At 26.5% G+C, this 17,812-nt stretch overlaps 1 protein-coding gene across 1 annotated transcript in view; it reads right to left on the bottom strand.

Moving 5' to 3' along the window:
- Positions 1 to 11,567: 11,567 nt before the first annotated feature.
- LOC135923555 (uncharacterized) overlaps positions 11,568 to 17,812 on the bottom strand; it is a 43,108-nt gene continuing 36,863 nt past the window's right edge. The window contains exon 4 of the mRNA XM_065458364.1: positions 11,568 to 11,640. The gene's annotated coding sequence lies outside the window, so the exon portion shown is untranslated. The remainder of the gene's footprint in view (positions 11,641 to 17,812) is intronic.

The raw sequence follows: 17,812 nt of genomic DNA, 5'->3' as shown, positions 1-17,812 counted from the left end.
GTTATTTTAAATATTATTTTGAGTAGGACCTAAGCGTTTTTAGATATATAATTGTATTTATGTTGATTATTATATTTTTTTATTTTTCCCTAATGGCTTATTTTTCTATATTACTTTTTTGGGGTAATGACGTATAGAATTGAACGTTATTGATTTTTTAAGTGTTTATTTTAAATATTAGATAGCAATGTAATTTTATCCTTATATACAAATTGATATTTCTGAGAAGGGTCTATGAGCTAGTCGGTTCAGTGCTTGTATCACAATTCGATAGTTCAGATCCTGGAAGGGCCATGTTTTTTTCTAAAGCCAACTAGGTGATTCTGTCTTTGAGAGGACTATATATAGTAGATCGGATTTGATTTTGGGATTCTGTTAATATATATTTATAAAAATAAGTGGGTGTAATTGCATTTTAATAAAGTTTTTTGTGGTTCAGCAAATGGATATTTCCCATAATTATTTTACACAAAATTTATATTTTATTTCGTTTAAAAGAAATGGTTTTTTTTTGTTAATGTATTGGTAGTTATTTTTTTCTTATTAATTTAATAGAGTTCAATTATTTTCTAACATTAATTTAACTTAAATCGTTTTATTATGTGTGCATGAAATGACCAAATCTTTATAATTTATTATTTTAAAAGGGATGTTAATTCATTGATTTTAAAAAATGATAACTATTCGAAACAAAATGTTATTTTATTAATATATGTTTTACAATAAAAATTTAATCATTTCACTAATGTTCAAATAATTTAATACATCTTCTTAGATATATATTGATATATTTAAATTCATTTATTTGACATAAAATATATAAGAATTTTTAGTATAATTATTGATCCCGAATGTAACTTTATGAAACAATAATACAATTACAAGTGTACATATATTACAGTTTATAATAAACATTGATTGTATTAACGATAATTGGTTGATGATTTGATTAATAATAATATATTATATATTGGTCAAAAAGAGTTGAAATGAATATAGGAATATTTTTTAATATGTCAGTTTCCTTATTTAATTATTTATAAACTCAGTTACATATTTCTTAATATATAAATCCAAACATTACAGAAAATCTCTCAATTATATTGTAAAAGGTATATAATAATTATTTCTAAACATGAACACTTTCCGTAAAACATTACATCTCTAATATCTTTGAGGTAATTTCATATTTGTACTTGTCGTATTTTGAAGGTGGTCTTATATTCTTCCTCGTTATATTTTTGAAGTGGCATAATATTCTTTATTCTCGTATCTTCCAGAACCTATTGAGTCTTTAATATTAACTTTACCGATAATTGTCATTGTCAAAGTAGTACTTTATTGTTAGGAGTTCACATATTGTCATAATCAGTATTTTTAACTCTACCTAATCTTAAAGAGTAGCGTACTATAGCTATAACTACTTTCCCCAAATACTATCCTCGCTACATTAAAGCTACTTTCTCGAAAAAAATAACAACGCGCTATAGCTTCTAATTTTTAAAAGTAGTGTAGTGTCGTTATTTAAATAATTAATTTATAAATTGTATAAATTTTTTTTTCTTAATCTTATCAAAATTTGAAATATAAAAATCAACACAAAATCAAAGATTTTCATGATCAACTATTAAACATATATTATTTTAATTAAGAGAAGAAATCTCTTAAAAGTTTTCAACTAGCTAACAAATAACATATTTTTCCCCTAAAAACCTCCTTATCGGGGGGAATATATGGGATAAAAGGGGGTTTATAAGAGAAAACTCTATGTAATATTTATCTGATATTAATGAACTCAACAAATTATTATCTATAATTATATCATTATTATTACTATCTTCATCTAAAATAGCATGAACAAAAAAATTTAAATGTGAGATGTTTTCGTAGACTGAAGAAGATGAAGGACACAGCTCATAGACCAATTTACTCATTAGAGTAGCCAGGGAAGGGGAATAAGAGGAAATCCCACCTTAAAAATTTGCCTGTTCTTGTAAACATCATTTTAAACTAATAAAAATCTCCCCTCTCTTCCCGAAAATATATTATATTACATTTTAAACGATAATTTAAAAGAAAAATAAGCAAAAGTTAATAATTTTTAAAATTAAATATAGTAATTTTTAAAATTAGAATTTTTAACTATAAATATCTATATTATAATTTTCCGATGTCCTCACTACGTCATCGTGACGTCATGTCATCGCTACGTCATGTCATCGCTACGTCATGTCATCGTTACGTCATGTCATCGGTACGTATTTTTTTATTTGTTGATTTTATTTATTTATTTTATACAAACAGATGATCCTATAACTCATATTTTCTATGCAACTGTAGGAGGCCATATTAAAACCAAAAAGTAATACATTATTTACTTAATATTACAAATTATTAATATTTTATATCTCTAGGCTTGGGAAATTTTTTTCAAAATTAATGCAACTGTAGGAGGCACTATATTAGGAAGCATATAATTAGGGAAGCATATAATTATAAAAAAATTTATCAAGCCCAGCAACCCTTAATAATTTGTAAAAGATATTCCCATGTCCATTGATCAAGTCTTGAGTTTATACCAATGTTTATACATAGGAAAGTAATACATTATTTACTAAATATTACAAATTATTAAGATAACCCATCAAAAATGATGGGGAATGAGATTTTTATTCATTTTTTACGATAGTGTTAGCCAGGTCCAAGCTCACAATATTAGGAATCATATAATTATAAAAAGGTTTATCAAGCCCAGCTCAACCCTTAATAATTTGTAAAAGATATTCCCATGTCAGGTGCAAGCTATTATTAATTTTGAGATTCCAAGCCCAGTTGTATCCAATATAATTTTGAAAATTTTTTCCCACCTCGGAGATAGTTAAATTTTTAATTAATTTATCATCACATGAAGGGTAAATATCTGATTTATCAATTAGTTTAAAATGTATAAAAAAACATAAATAATATTAGGGCAGACCTTATTTTGTCATGATTCTCTTTTATACCAATGTCTATACATAGGAAAGTAATACATTATTTACTAAATATTACAAATTATTAAGAAAGCCCATCAAAAATAACGGGGAATGAGATTTTTATTCATTTTTTACGATAGTGTCATGCCAGGTCCAAGCTCACAATATTAGGAAGCATATAATTATTAAAAAGTTTATCCAGCCCTGCTCAACCCTTAATAATTTGTTAAAGATATTCCCATGTCAGGTGCAAGCTAATATAAATTTTGAGGTTTCAAGCCCAGTCGTATCCAATATAATTTTGAAATTTTTTTCCCACCTCGGTGATAGTTAAATTTTTAATTGATTTATCATCACATGAAGGGGAATTATCTGATTTACCAATTAGTTTAAGATGTAAAAAAACATGTGAATTCCGTAATAAGGGAAACTGGGAAGGCCTGGGCAAATCAGTTATTAGAGAATCATTACAAATAAAATAAAAATAACCGACTCTTATACTTTTTGGTAATATGATCAATTATAATTATATATAAAAAATAAATTTTTGTTTATTATATAGGGTTATTGTAGCTTTTCGGATAAATTTAATGTATGTCTTGCATTTCTCAAATTATTTGTCTATATTTTTGTTAAGTAAAAAAAAATGCTATCTATTTAAATAACAAAAATGCCATTAATCACTAATGAAACTTATATGCAAATTATATATATATATTTTTTATTGACATATAAATTTAAGCTAATTTTTTTAAAAAATAATGAGGAATAATTATACAAATTATTAAGAAAGCCCATCAAAAATGACGGGGATTGAGGTTTTTATTCATTTTTTACAATAGTGTCATGCCAAGTCCAAGCTCACAATATTAGGAAGCATATAATTATAAAAAAGTTTATCAAGCCCAGCTCAACCCTTAATAATTTGTAAAAGATATTCCCTTGTAAGGTGCAAGCTAATATTAATTTTGTTCCATGCCCAGTCCTATCCAATATAATTTTGAAAATTTTTGCCCACCCAGGAGATAGTTAAATTTTTAATTAATTTATCATCACATGAAGGAGCCCAGCTCAACCCTTAATAATTTGTAAAAGATATTCCCATAAAAATAATTATATATTACAATATTTATTCTTATTCAATTAAAATTATATATTTATTCTTAAGTTTCCTACCTTTTTTGACAATACTCCTTTTTATTCTTTCAATAAAAAAATACTAAACGAGGTTTTCTATTTTTATGTTTATATTTATTCCAAAAAAAAATACATATTACGGTATTTATATATTATTTAAATTATTCTATACTTATTCACAAGGATCATATTTTTTTAAAAAAATTTGCCAATTGATCTCTCCTAATGGTATTTTATTTTATTCCTACCTTATAAATTTAACTTTAGAATTATTTTATTTTTACTTTATAAAACTATCCCCATCTTATTTCCTCTTTATAATTGTTCAAATATTGATATATCAGCCATTAATAATGCACAAATGCAAAATATACCTTTAGAATATCATTTGATAAGTCCCCCCCCCCCAAAAAAAAAATTTTTTTAATGATATTCCTCCATCTACTAGATATATGCATCTAATATTGACCCATCTACTGGTTTAAAGAATTTTAATGTTCGTTTTATTTGAATAATAATGTTTATTTACATTTTTGCCTGATTTCTTTATTTGTCTAGGCTAACCCAACCTTAATTCCTCACATTGCTACAAAACATGATGAATCTATTAAAGATAATCAAAGAAAATAATGACGAATAAACAAACGCCTTGCCCGTTCTAGAATTACTGGTAGCCAAAATAATATAGAACTGCGCTTGAAATTAATTCCTCTGGAGGTTTATTTATTTTTTTTTATCTTATGTTTTATATTTATATGTTTATTTTATTTTCACCCAGTTGCCTCCAAATGATATTTCTATCACCACTACCACAATCCCTATGCTACCTCTGCCTATTTTTTAACAAATATAAGCATTCAATTCCGTACTATCAGTCACTTCACTAGGAGTTATTATAAATATTACTTTATCCGATTCTCTGAGAAACATTCATGATTATTTAGAGGAATGTTTAAACTTGAATGTGCAGTACGGCCATTTTCATCAACTTTATTAATGGAAAAATATGCAGTATTTCTGTCGTGGCCTTTATAACAATTCTTACTACCTTTTTATGGTTGAGTTAACATTGTCGTTCATGATTCTATTTTAGAGGGGGCTACCAATGCTGACATTGACAGAAATATCATTTTGCGTTCTTCTTATACCAGTATCCCAAGGCATAGGCATATGACTCATCTTTATCAGGACGTATTGTGTTTTGTACACTGCTTTGGTAATCCGTCATTACTTTTATCTACAACCCTAAATGAAATGGAATTGTACATTAATTATTTCCTTTCCGAACAACCTTCTAGATTTATTTTGTCGCTTTTTCCATCAAAAATAAAAATGTCACCAAGGATCTGCTCTTAATTTTATCAAATACACAACACAATAATTATTCCTCATTATTTTTTAAAAAAATTAGCCTAAATTTATGTCAATAAAAAATATTTTCTTAAAAAATATATATATATATATAATTTGCATATAAGTTTCATTAGTGTTTAATGGCATTTTTGTTATTAAATAGATAGCATTTTTTTACTTAACATAAAATATAGACAAATAATTTGGGAAATGCAAGACATACATTAAATTTATCCGAAAAGCTACAATAACCTTATATAATAAACAAAAATTTATTTTTTATATATAATTATAATTGATCATATTACCAAAAAGTATAAGAGTCGGTTATTTTTATTTTATTTGTCATGATTCTCTAATAAGTGGTTTGCCCAGGCCTTCCCAGTTTCCTTAATACGGAATTCACATGTTTTTTCTACATCTTAAACTAATTGGTAAATCAGATAATTCTTCATGTGATGATAAATCAATTAAAAATTTAACTATCTCCGAGGTGGGAAAAAATTTTCAAAATTATATTGAATACGACTGGGCTTGGAACTTCAAAATTTATATTAGCTTGCACCTGACATGTGAATATCTTTAACAAATTATTAAGGGTTGAGCTGGGCTGGATAAACTTTTTAATAATTATATGCTTCCTAATATTGTGAGCTTGGATCTGGCATGACATCTATCGTAAAAAAATGATAAAAATCTCAATCCCCGTCATTTTTGACGGGCTTTCTATTAGTATATATTATTTTTTATTTGGATAGGATTGTTTGAATTTTTATTTATAATATAATCTAATTGCAGAATTTTCTTAAAATTTTTTGTATTCTCATTTAGTATTTAACGTTTGCTTAAAATAAGATCCCCTATTTTTAAAAACCTTTAAGCAACGTTGAATTTACCTCACATTATGAACGATGCGATAAAAATCTTTTATGATTTAGATCTGTGGTGATCTTGTAATAAGCTAAATCCGAGATTGGTATCATACTTTTTCACCTCTTAGGCCTAAATATTATTGCCAGCTGCCCCATTCTACCATCATTTACAGTACCTTAGACGTTTTTACAATAATTTTGTCATTCATTTTGATTCTAAAAATAATTGAACTAAAATATTTCATGAAAATTTACAGTTATTTATATATCCAAATTCTCACCCGTATCTTTATAGACAGCTCAACAAAAATAGCCTCTAATCTTAAAATTAATATTATCAAATGTACATGTGCAAGATATCTTACTAAAATTATAACCAATTTTGGTCTGAATTTTGGAATCATTTGCATCTTATCTAATTAAACAGTAGGAGGATAAAATGTAGAAGGTAGAGCTACTCCCGATTATCGAGCTTTTTAATACTAGTAAGGGGGATAAAAATTGAATCTAAATTTTATTAAAAATATATATATTTTTTTTTCTTCTTGTATAAATTTTAACATTGCATTAGAAAATAAAACTATTTTATATGACGTAAAAATATCAAATTAGTTTGGCATACTTGACAAGAACTGGCGAAATAATCTGTTGAAACTTTGGCTAAACCAGAACACGAAGTATAAGCATAATAGTCTATAATTAATATTTTATATTTAAAAATAGAATATCTTGCATCTTTGAGACGTCGATTCTAGATGTATAAAAAATATTTTATAAAAATAATTCCGGATAGCATGGATCATCTCGAATCTCCAGGTTCGGATTCAAAATCCCAGAAAATTTCATTTCCAAATACAGCTTATATATCCATTTTATTATACTTCATATTATATTTTAAGTGATTTGATATTTCACGATCAAATAATAATATAAAATAAAGATAAAAAGGTTTGATAATATATTAATAAGATGATAGATTATGTTAAAAAAGTAATGGAAAGGGCAGTCAAAATGGGTTATAGTGGCGAGGGCGAACCGTATTCCCAATAACCATTAGATTCTTCTCCCTATGCACATTTTGGTATTGAATATGTAATTGCATAAAATGATAGTTAGTTTTATGGCTAATAGATGCTGTTATAAAAAATTTTAAACCATCATTTCATCATCGATTATTTATTTTCAAAACAACCTCATTTTGAAACTTAATAACAATTTTTTATAAATATAATATTATATTTAACTTATTAATGCATTTCCTATTTTTATTCGATAAAATATTAGTAATATATATTTTTTAATATTAATTACCTTTCTAGGAAGAATTATTAATATAAATGAAGAAAATTAAAGCAAAGAATATAATATAGAAGTTCTCATAATATTGATATACTATCATTATTATAATAATTATTATTTATTTTTATCTTTTAAATCGTTTATTCTATAATAATTATATTAAATACAAAAAAATTATATTGTATATTCTTAGATCAATTAGATGCAAATAAAAATGTATAAATCGGAAATTTAACATCAATTTATCATTTACCGCTGCACAAAATATATTGTGCTAAAATTTTGCCATTAACCAATTTCATATTTGTTATGAACTTAATTTTAATCGATATAAATTTAGATAATTTGATTTAAAAATAATGAATAATTAATAGTACATGTTTTTAGGTGTTTTGATAAAATGTCTTATTAATTTTAGTAGAATGAAGATATTTATAAAATTTTGCTTGTGCTGGAAAATGGTAAATTCCTATCTATGTCCGCACAGTGAATATTAATTATCATAAATTTAAAGATAGATTAATTAAAGTCCTCTACCATTTGTAAGAACAATGATTCTAATTAAATTTTATATGGAATTTAAAAGAATATAGATTATTCTATAATTTGTCATGCTTTATTAATAATTTCTTTTTAATAATACAAAACAAAAAATATACATATTTTTTATAAAAATTGAACTTTTTTGTTATCGGTGAAAACTTTCAATAACTTATTCTCGGTTTATTATTTAGGCATTCAAAAAATAATCTTTTTTATTCAATAATATTTTTAAATACCTAATTAAGAATGTTAAATCTCAATTAGGCATCATTCATAATATAATATTTTATAACCGTTATTTATTTTTGATAAATATACTATGATACTCTTCAGAACTGAGAAAATAGGCGCATTAAAATTAAAATTCTTTAACAAAAATATTACAAATTGAATAAATAAATATCGATCATCAATTTTTCATTATAAAATGGCATTTTATAGTTATAATGTGTATCATATTAAATGTAAAAGATTTACAATTTTGCTAAAGAAAACGTGACCTATAGTTTTTGTTCAATCACATATTTGGAGAGGATGAAGGTTTAATTTGACTATAAAAGACTGGAAGAATCGGAACTAATAAACGTCTTTTTTAAAATTCGTTTCCACTTCTGAGCTTGATTCTGTATAATCATGAATTTTAGACACCCCTCAGTTTTTCTTTCTTTTCTATATTCGATCCAGGAATTTTCCATGGATTCTTGGATTAATTTATTTTTTTATTCATTAATATTTAGTATTATTTTATATTTTAGCATATCAACTTTTCTGTTATACCAAAATTAGATAATTCAATTTTATCATTTCTTGTCCATATTTATATTAATTATTGTATCAAATTATCATCATCTTATTTTATAAGGTGGAATAAAATATTTTTTTTATATTTAAAAGTTCAACATTTTGGATATACAAAGTATTAAAATAATTATGTTTGAATTGAATAAATTCAATTTGTTGATTGTAATTGCTTAAATATTTTTTTCATAAGGATGTACCTTTTGGTTTTTGCTTCTAGTTATATAAATGATATCGTAAGAAAATTTTGTTATAGTAGTAGTCGAAAAATTATAGTTTGCTAGTGTTTTAGAAAAATTTTAAATAATTTTAAAAATTTTGGGGAAGTTCCTCTTGAGGAATGAACCATAGAATATGCTGTAATTTATTTGAATTTATCTTCCAGTTTTGAAACAATTAACATTATATATGGTATTATTCTACGTATTTTTGGAAGTTAGCTCATACATTACACTATAATTTAGTGGTTTGCAAAAATCAATATCATCGCTTTCCCACCCAGTTATAAAGAATTGTGTGTGACTTAACAGACCTCCTTAGTCCTTATCGACTTTATGGCTTATCATGCAGAAGAAATAGATAAATTTTTCGTGTTTATCTACTCTTATTATTGTATATGTATCTAAGACCCACATTTCTTTTTAAAAAGAATCAATATTTCTATCTACATTCTTTTATAAAGGACCTGCCCAACTCGGCCCAAACATTTTGATAATAAAAATTCTAACCATTTTGATTAATTTACTGCTCAAAATTATAAATACTGCCAAAAACATTAATTTTTTTGATAATAAAAAAACTGCCTATTTTGATTGAATTACTCAAAAAAAATTACAGTGTTTTTAATTTAACTTAGAGCTTTTTATAACCCTTACAAGTTCTAAATAACGATATGATACGATAACCCTTATTTTTGAGATAATGGTATTAACTTAGCCTTATATTTTTTCTTTGAATAATCGTAATAGTAGCCGTTAAATTTTTAAGCAATATTCCCAGCCCTGGATTATGGATTCTTTCAAAATTTGACAATCCATTCAGATCATCAATATCTTCATTATTTTTAATTACCGCATTTCATTTTTTTATTTTTGTATATCTTTAGTTAAAATTTCTATTTTTTATAAATCTTTTAGGGCATCGAACCGCTAACTGTTACAAATTTCCAAACCGCGATCAAACCGTTATAAAAAATATAAAAGAAGAGAGTGTGAGCGTTATAAATTTTTCCGATTAGGTTTAAATCAATTCATAAGGATTTCTAAAATATTATTTATTCATATTTAATTAACTTAATTTATTTGATTTTTATTTTTTTTATTAGCATCTTTTTTCCATTAATTAATTATAAAGTTAATTTTTTGATTAGATTTTGCCCATTGTTAAAATAAATAATTAATGAACTTATAATTAAGTAATTAAGCTGTGTCCTGATTAGGCCTATCTTTGTTACCTTCGGCTAAACTAAGCATTTTGAACTAGGACCGTATTTTGGAGTCAGGTGAAACCGGCTATTTAACGTTTTAGTAATAATTAGAACCAGGACACGGCCTTAAAACTTATAGATTATTATTTTAAAAGGTAAAAATATTTTATTTAAGTATAAATAGGTTAAGAAAGCCTTTCGCCTAAACAAAAAAATATTACATCTATGTTAATAGAAAATAGGCCTGCTGAACACACTATTATTCCACAAGCTTACTATATATTTTGAGCCACAACCATTTATTAAAGCGTCAACAATTTCCGACTATAAATTAATAAATATAATATAGTTAATTATGAGGGAATAGTGCCATGCCGTACTTAAAATATTTGCTTTCCTTAGGGCAGAATAATAGTTCAGAGGGCCACCAGCCAAACGGCAATTTGACTCATTTAGAGAATTTTATCGCAAAAATCTACCTTGAACTTAATTCGAATAAGGAATATTTGAATTTCATTAATTGAATCAGGTTAGAATGGATCTTTATAACTGAGTCCTTCAGACTGGTAGACTAAACTAAGCTAATAAGTAACAGCCAAAATATTAAAATAAATTAACGTTTAATTCATTCACATTACGTGCAATTTCATACCCACCAGGAGTTGTAGCGTGCACCAAGTATACACTAGTATACAGATCCTACACATGGTGTATACCCGTTTTATTATAGTGGACGGTACCACTATGTAGTCAACTAGCATAGTAAAGAAGAGAGGAGTAAGAAAGAGGGGATCTATTAGTTCCGTTACCGGCAAGATAGTGTTAAGAAATTGTAACCAATATCAATAATAATGTACCTGACGCCTGGTTAGATTAAGAGATGGAAAAAAAGTAATTCTTATGTTAGGTAAGTATATCCTTGGAAGATAACGTTATGTCTATATAGCGAGTCCTATTCCGGAGGCATCCAACTACCCTGTAATTGTGATCACAATTCCTGAAGCCCATTATTCTAAAAAGCTTACTATCTTTGTCTGATATTTTCCTTCTTTTTACCTTCAATTATTTTTGTCATTCTAGAGTCAATAGTGTCCCCATAAATCCTTGTTTGTATTAAGCAAGCGATGCACGGGATCCTCATTATTTACCACATTATCATTATTATAAAGAACCCGGAATCGTTATCATTATTATTCACGGTCTTGAGATCATCATTGCCTTCGTCAAAATCGTTTATCTAGTAGAGAAAGGAAAAAGACAGGTAAAGGAGTTATAAAGGGGAGGGGGGGGGTTTAATAAAATACTAATTATCATCATCCTCATCCTATTTCATTCAATCCATAATTCCAATATAATCCGTGCCGATGCATAAATTGTCATTCGAGGTTGGAAATAAGACGGTGCGAGAATTAGTGATCTGCATCGGGCCTAATTTTTCAAGCCCGGCACGGCCCGAAATTTTTTTAAAACAGTTTTGCCGGCCCGGCCCGAACCCGAAATTTATTTTAAAAAAATTTACCGGCCCGGCCAGGCCCGAATTTATTTAAATATATAAATTAATTTTTATAATTACTTAAAATAAAAGACATATGTTATATAGCGTTTAGTTTCAATAAATTAAATCAAAAATTTTTATTTTACATAAAAAGTTCAAATTTTTTTTAAAATATTAGGCCCGGCCCGAACCCGATTATTTTAAATAGAATTAGGCCCGAGGGCTTTGGGCCTGGCCCTACTCGGGCTGGGTACTGGCCGGGCCTAACTTTGCAGATCTCTAGCGAGAATAGTCCAATACTTCCACGATTGCTGCTCTAGTTTAGACCATATTTAAGCATGTGTTGTAGATGTTCTTTTAAATGTTTTTTGTTTTTGCTGAGTGCCAAGAAATCTGTGAAAGAAAGATTGATCAAGTCCATGTCCTTCAGACATTTTGCCAGCCAATAGTATTTGGGAGTTCTCTGTCTCCCATAATCTGGGGTCCACTTCATGGACGAAAATATCATATTTTCTTGTGAATGTCTTAAGCAATGACCGAGAATTGCTATTAATTAAATCAATTTGTTAGTTTAGGTGATAAAAATGTTAAAATATTATACTATATATTTATTATATGTACACGAATTAATTTGTCATTTATAGATTCACATGCTAGAGTATAATGAAGTTCATACATAAATCAATTTAAAAAATATACATATAAATTAATATTTATAAGTATTAAATCGAAAGGTTTTATTAAATAAAAAGTTATCAAAATTCTGTTTTCTAAAATGATTATTTGTTTAACTTTTATTAGTTATGTAATTATATGTATGATAAGATAAACGTGTGGGGTTAATAAAGTATCAAGATAAGTGCGCAAATATTGAAATATTAATAATATAATATTAAAATTTTAAGATCATGAAATATTCATAAAATGTTTGTTTGCCAACTTTTTAATAGTAACAATTTATAGGTTGCCGCTAGTTATAATTTTAGAATTTTTACCAGGATAAAAATTATATCATTCAATGGTATCGCAAAATACATTCCAATGATAAAAGCTATCAAAACCATTGTTTTCATTATATACCATTACATCTCTACAGGAAATCTTCAATTTTAAATGAAGTTATGCAAAATAATATTTATATTATAAAAATTATTTAAAGGTTTGCAAAATCGAAAAATTGATAAACCAAGCATTTCCTATTTAAATTGGTGTGTTTTAATGGTATAGGCGAAAAAAGCAGTAAATCAATCCTTCTGAAAAATTTGCTAAAATTTAATAAAGAAATAAATCAATATTTCTACATCCCTCACCCACTTACCTCAAATAAATTTCTTATTTGCACTCCTGCCAGCAAACTTCAATGTTGATTAAACTTGCCTCAGAAATTTTACCTCACTTCCCCTCCTAACAAATCAAAATAAGCAAAAAGAAAATCAAAATCAAAATTAGCAGGATAAAATAAATCCAAATCAAATCACGGTCTCCAACAAATTACGAGAGCGTCTTAATAACCACTACCTTCTTCAATAAATGTAAGAACTTGTGTTATACCCTCTCCCCACCTTCCAAGGGATAGGTGTTCCTCACAAGCAAAGGCAGAGAATAACAGATATTGATTTTATTTGTAGAGTCCATTCATTTTTCGGTACAAAGGAATAGTATTAGGGTGTTAGAAGTAAATAAACAGGTCTAAAACTGAGGTTAGCCAATGATCTTCTTCTTCAATACCTGTAGTTATTACCTTTTAAAAAAACTAGTAATCTCTTAATAAACAACTGGGTTTATAAACTTAATCCAACGATTAATATTTTGTATAAAAATTATATAATAAATTTATCAGTATATATATGAATCAGAAACCTGTACGCCCGGCCAGGTTTAATTTTTTCAAATATACCCGGGCAGGGCCTAAAAAAAATTTTTAATTTTAAAAAAATACCCAGGCCATATTTTAAAACCTTATATTTTAAATTGTCATTATTAGCTATAATAATTTAAAAATCTAGGACGGGTCGTGCAAATATTACCTCTGCAGGTCTCTGATATGTATATCGGGATATATTTTTACAAAATATATCTTTATCGTTACATAAATGTATTTTATAACGATGTCGAATAATTGAGAAATTTTTAGCGCTGTAAAGTAACATCGATGAAATTAAGGTCCTTACTAACGGCGTTACCCTTTAAAGGAACGCCATTTTTTATACTTTTCCGATAGTAATTAATAACGAGATACGCGTTTCTTTTTTTACTTTTTTTAAAAGTAAAAAATCTATATATATATTTTTTTTAATCTTCAGGCTTTATTAAATTTTATTTTATTATAAAAATAGGAATAAGATATATAATTTTATATAAAAATAGAAACCAGCATCCTAGTAGTGTTGTTTAACGGCTTGCCTAATATTTTAGCCAAAAATATTACACAAGCCTGGAGATTTTGCTCATAGATGTAAGAAAGGTTTGGATATCCATTAACGAAATTTCGAGGCTTGCATAACATTTTTAACTAAAATATTGGGTTAGCCATTTTTTTAAACTGAGCCATTTAACAACACTGCTAGTGAGGAGTGAATACTTAAAAAATTGAACCAACAGCTGACGAAGGTAGAACCTTTATTGGAGTCACATGTAATAAGTCTCCTTAAGACTGTGGAGACCAGTATATTTTTTTAACGACTATTTCCCTTTCGATGGCAGAAGATGAGAGATGAATCTATGCTGCAAAATTGATTCAGGTTTAATCCCAGGATTGCTCAAGCGAATCATATCGCAACATATGATTTTCAAATTTCATCTTAGCCAATGTACCTTGTTTCATCGCATCGCTATGCCTATTATTTACTTGCTTTTGTAAATTATGCAGCGATAAATTAAGTGAATCGCGATTACTTTAAATAAGGCCATAATATATAATAGGTCGCAAAAAGAAGATGTATTTTAATGAATGTTCATAACGTTAAAATGGTATAATTGAACTCTACAGAATTGAATATTTTGCTATATCAGATTAAATTATGCTTTATGGAACGAATTTTTAAAACAAAGATCAGGATAAATAAAAAAGCTTCGAATAATTTTATTTTAGCATAATTAAATATTTAGCAGTATAATGACTTGTCTAGATAAATGCAGAAGATTTGTATGTTATTATTGAAAACAGATATAGTAAAACTAAGATTTACTCAGATGAGATATTAAAGAATAAACTCTAGATATTAAGGAGCCCATATTTGAATGAAGCACTCTAGTATACGAACAATGCTTAACATAATGCTTTTATGATTAGCGCTTATATCAAAGTCAAAATTAGAAACAAAAAAATAGAAGGAAAAAATGATAAATTATTGTAGATTTCATTTTTTGGCAAATAAAGATAGTTTATGTTATTAAATCTTTTACTTACCGGATACTAATTTATACACTGATTACTATTATCAAAAAAAAAATTTGCACTTGATTGAATTTTTTTTACAACACCTATAAAATTGATTTAATAATGTTATTATCCATAGTTATATAATTAAATAGTCATATTTATATCAAAATTGCAAATATCATATGCTGGTTAAGTTATATAAACTGCACTTAAAATTTATTACACTGTACTACACCTAAATATTATTATAAAATTGATTTGGTAAGTGGTATGTATAATAATATCATTTATTAAATCTTATAATTATCGATATTAATGGCTCAGATTTCATATTTTTGAAGCATCAAAAAAGATCCCTGGATCCATTTTTTTAGCTTCAATAATTTGAATATGTAGGGAGAGTACATAAGACATTTTCGATATTGTCTGTCTAGACTTAATGACAAAAAAATATGCTTTAATTTACATCTAATATTAGTATATCAAAAAAATGTTTTACATCCCATGTCAATAAGGTCCTATAAATCCATTTTTAAAGCATAGAGAATATTCTTATTTCATATTAGTATAGGTATACATTATTTAACATAATATTATCTGTAGAATAAAAATAAATAGGAACTTGTACAATTTGAAAATTTTTTAGGGGGCTCTTGGCTCAAGCCTCTGTCCTCCCTACAGTGTCATTACTGACTTCTAATATAACCATATTATTGGATAATTTTTATTTGGATTGAAATTCAATAATGTAAAAAAAATCAAATTAAAAGGCAATTTTAATTATTTTTTTCAAATAAAAATTAAGGATTCTGAACATGACTAAAATTTTTCCAGGTTCGATATGAGTCAAGATTGAGAAATTTATATAAAAATAGTGGGGTTCGGTCTCAGCGGGTCCAAACAATCCGGGTTCGTTCTCTCTTAAATAGAAATTACTAGACAATTATTCACGATCGAATATTTTTAATATTTTGAGATATATACTGACAGCTAATTCAATGTTCATTAAAATACTATTTTATTTATGCTTAATTTAGTCTCCCTTTCTCTATTAATTTATTATAAAGCTTTTCTTTTTCCCCTAATTAAGATAAGGCATCAAAATATATCTAAATTATTCAATAGTTATTATGTAGACACCGACTTCATTGTCTCGTGAACCGATACAAATATGTAAGGCACGGAAGAATTAATAAAATAATTCAAGATTCATTATTCATTATTCAAAGCCGATGTTCCTTCATATCTTCACGGGATACTTCCGTTATCAATAATTCGCGGCCTGACGAGCATACGTTAATCCCCTGTGATATAGGGGAAATTGCGACATATAGTCATTTTCTCCCCATCAAATAATAATTACGATCCATTAGGTTTAGAGGGAAAAAAGAAAATTCCAATAATATATACATCTACCCAACAAAAATATACCCATTGTGGTTTCTACAAACTGCTCAATTGGGAAAGAGGCTAAATCCCTAATCAAACTAATTAGCCATAAGAGTCATAAAACAACATCTCAAGGGCTCTTCTGAATAAACAAAAAATCAGTTTCGAAATATTACGTTATAATCTTAAAATATTTAAAGATTCATGGCCGTCTCCAGAGGAGGATAACTATTTTTAAGAAATTTTTTTTTTTAAAAAATATGTTATCATATATGCAGTATACTATTTGTCACTTTATATAATTTCGATTATTAAATTAATAAGAAGGATTAAATTTAAATATAATGCTCAAAGCTTGCGATAGTTTCTATAAAAAAAATTGATTCAGTATCGCTATTGGCTCCAGATTAGGAGAAATTTTTTGGTTATTTAAAAATAAAAGTGAGCCAATCAAAATAGTATATGAAGCAAAAAAAAATTAGATAATACCAAAAAATATGACAAGTGTTATAAATTATTACTTAGAGTTTAATATTTTTTATCAAAAATTCATAATGTTTTATCTCTTCTTTGATAATTTAACTTCATAATAAAGTTATTTCTGCGCCGATTTTTGAATAGCGAAAAAGTTGTTATTCTTCAATAAGATTATATTTTCCACAAGTAACTTCTGAATAAGTTAAGGAGAAAATATGATAAAAATATTTATTTTCTTAGAAAGAAATTGATAGTAAAATAAAAAGGCCAGCCAAAAGGTATAAAATTTTTAAGATTGGAATTATTTTTTTTATTTTTTTAAAATAATGTAAATCTTATATCAATCAAATTCCTTTTTGATAACTAAAATCAAACCAAATGAATAAATAAATCAAAAACAGAATAAAAGTCACTTTTTGAAAACCAATAAAAGTTATAAATTTTTCTATTATTGTATTACTGTTGTAAAAATTGAAATAAGGTATTTATTTTGCTTATCGTTCTTTGGAAAAATAGAATATGCTCACTGTTCGACTTCATAACAACAAAAAGAATTCATTCATTAAAATATTATTCATATAATAAAAGTAAATGCCTAATAGCCATTGGATTCTATATATCTATAGAATAATGATTATCAAAGCCTTCAACGGGGGAGGGGGGGGG

The sequence above is a fragment of the Gordionus sp. m RMFG-2023 genome, chromosome 2, assembly GCF_954871325.1.
Source record: "Gordionus sp. m RMFG-2023 chromosome 2, tfGorSpeb1-WG-v2, whole genome shotgun sequence".
Lineage (NCBI taxonomy): Eukaryota > Metazoa > Nematomorpha > Gordioida > Chordodea > Parachordodidae > Gordionus > Gordionus sp. m RMFG-2023.
Note: the sequence above shows the minus strand (reverse complement) of the source record. Positions and strands in the feature narration are given on the sequence as shown.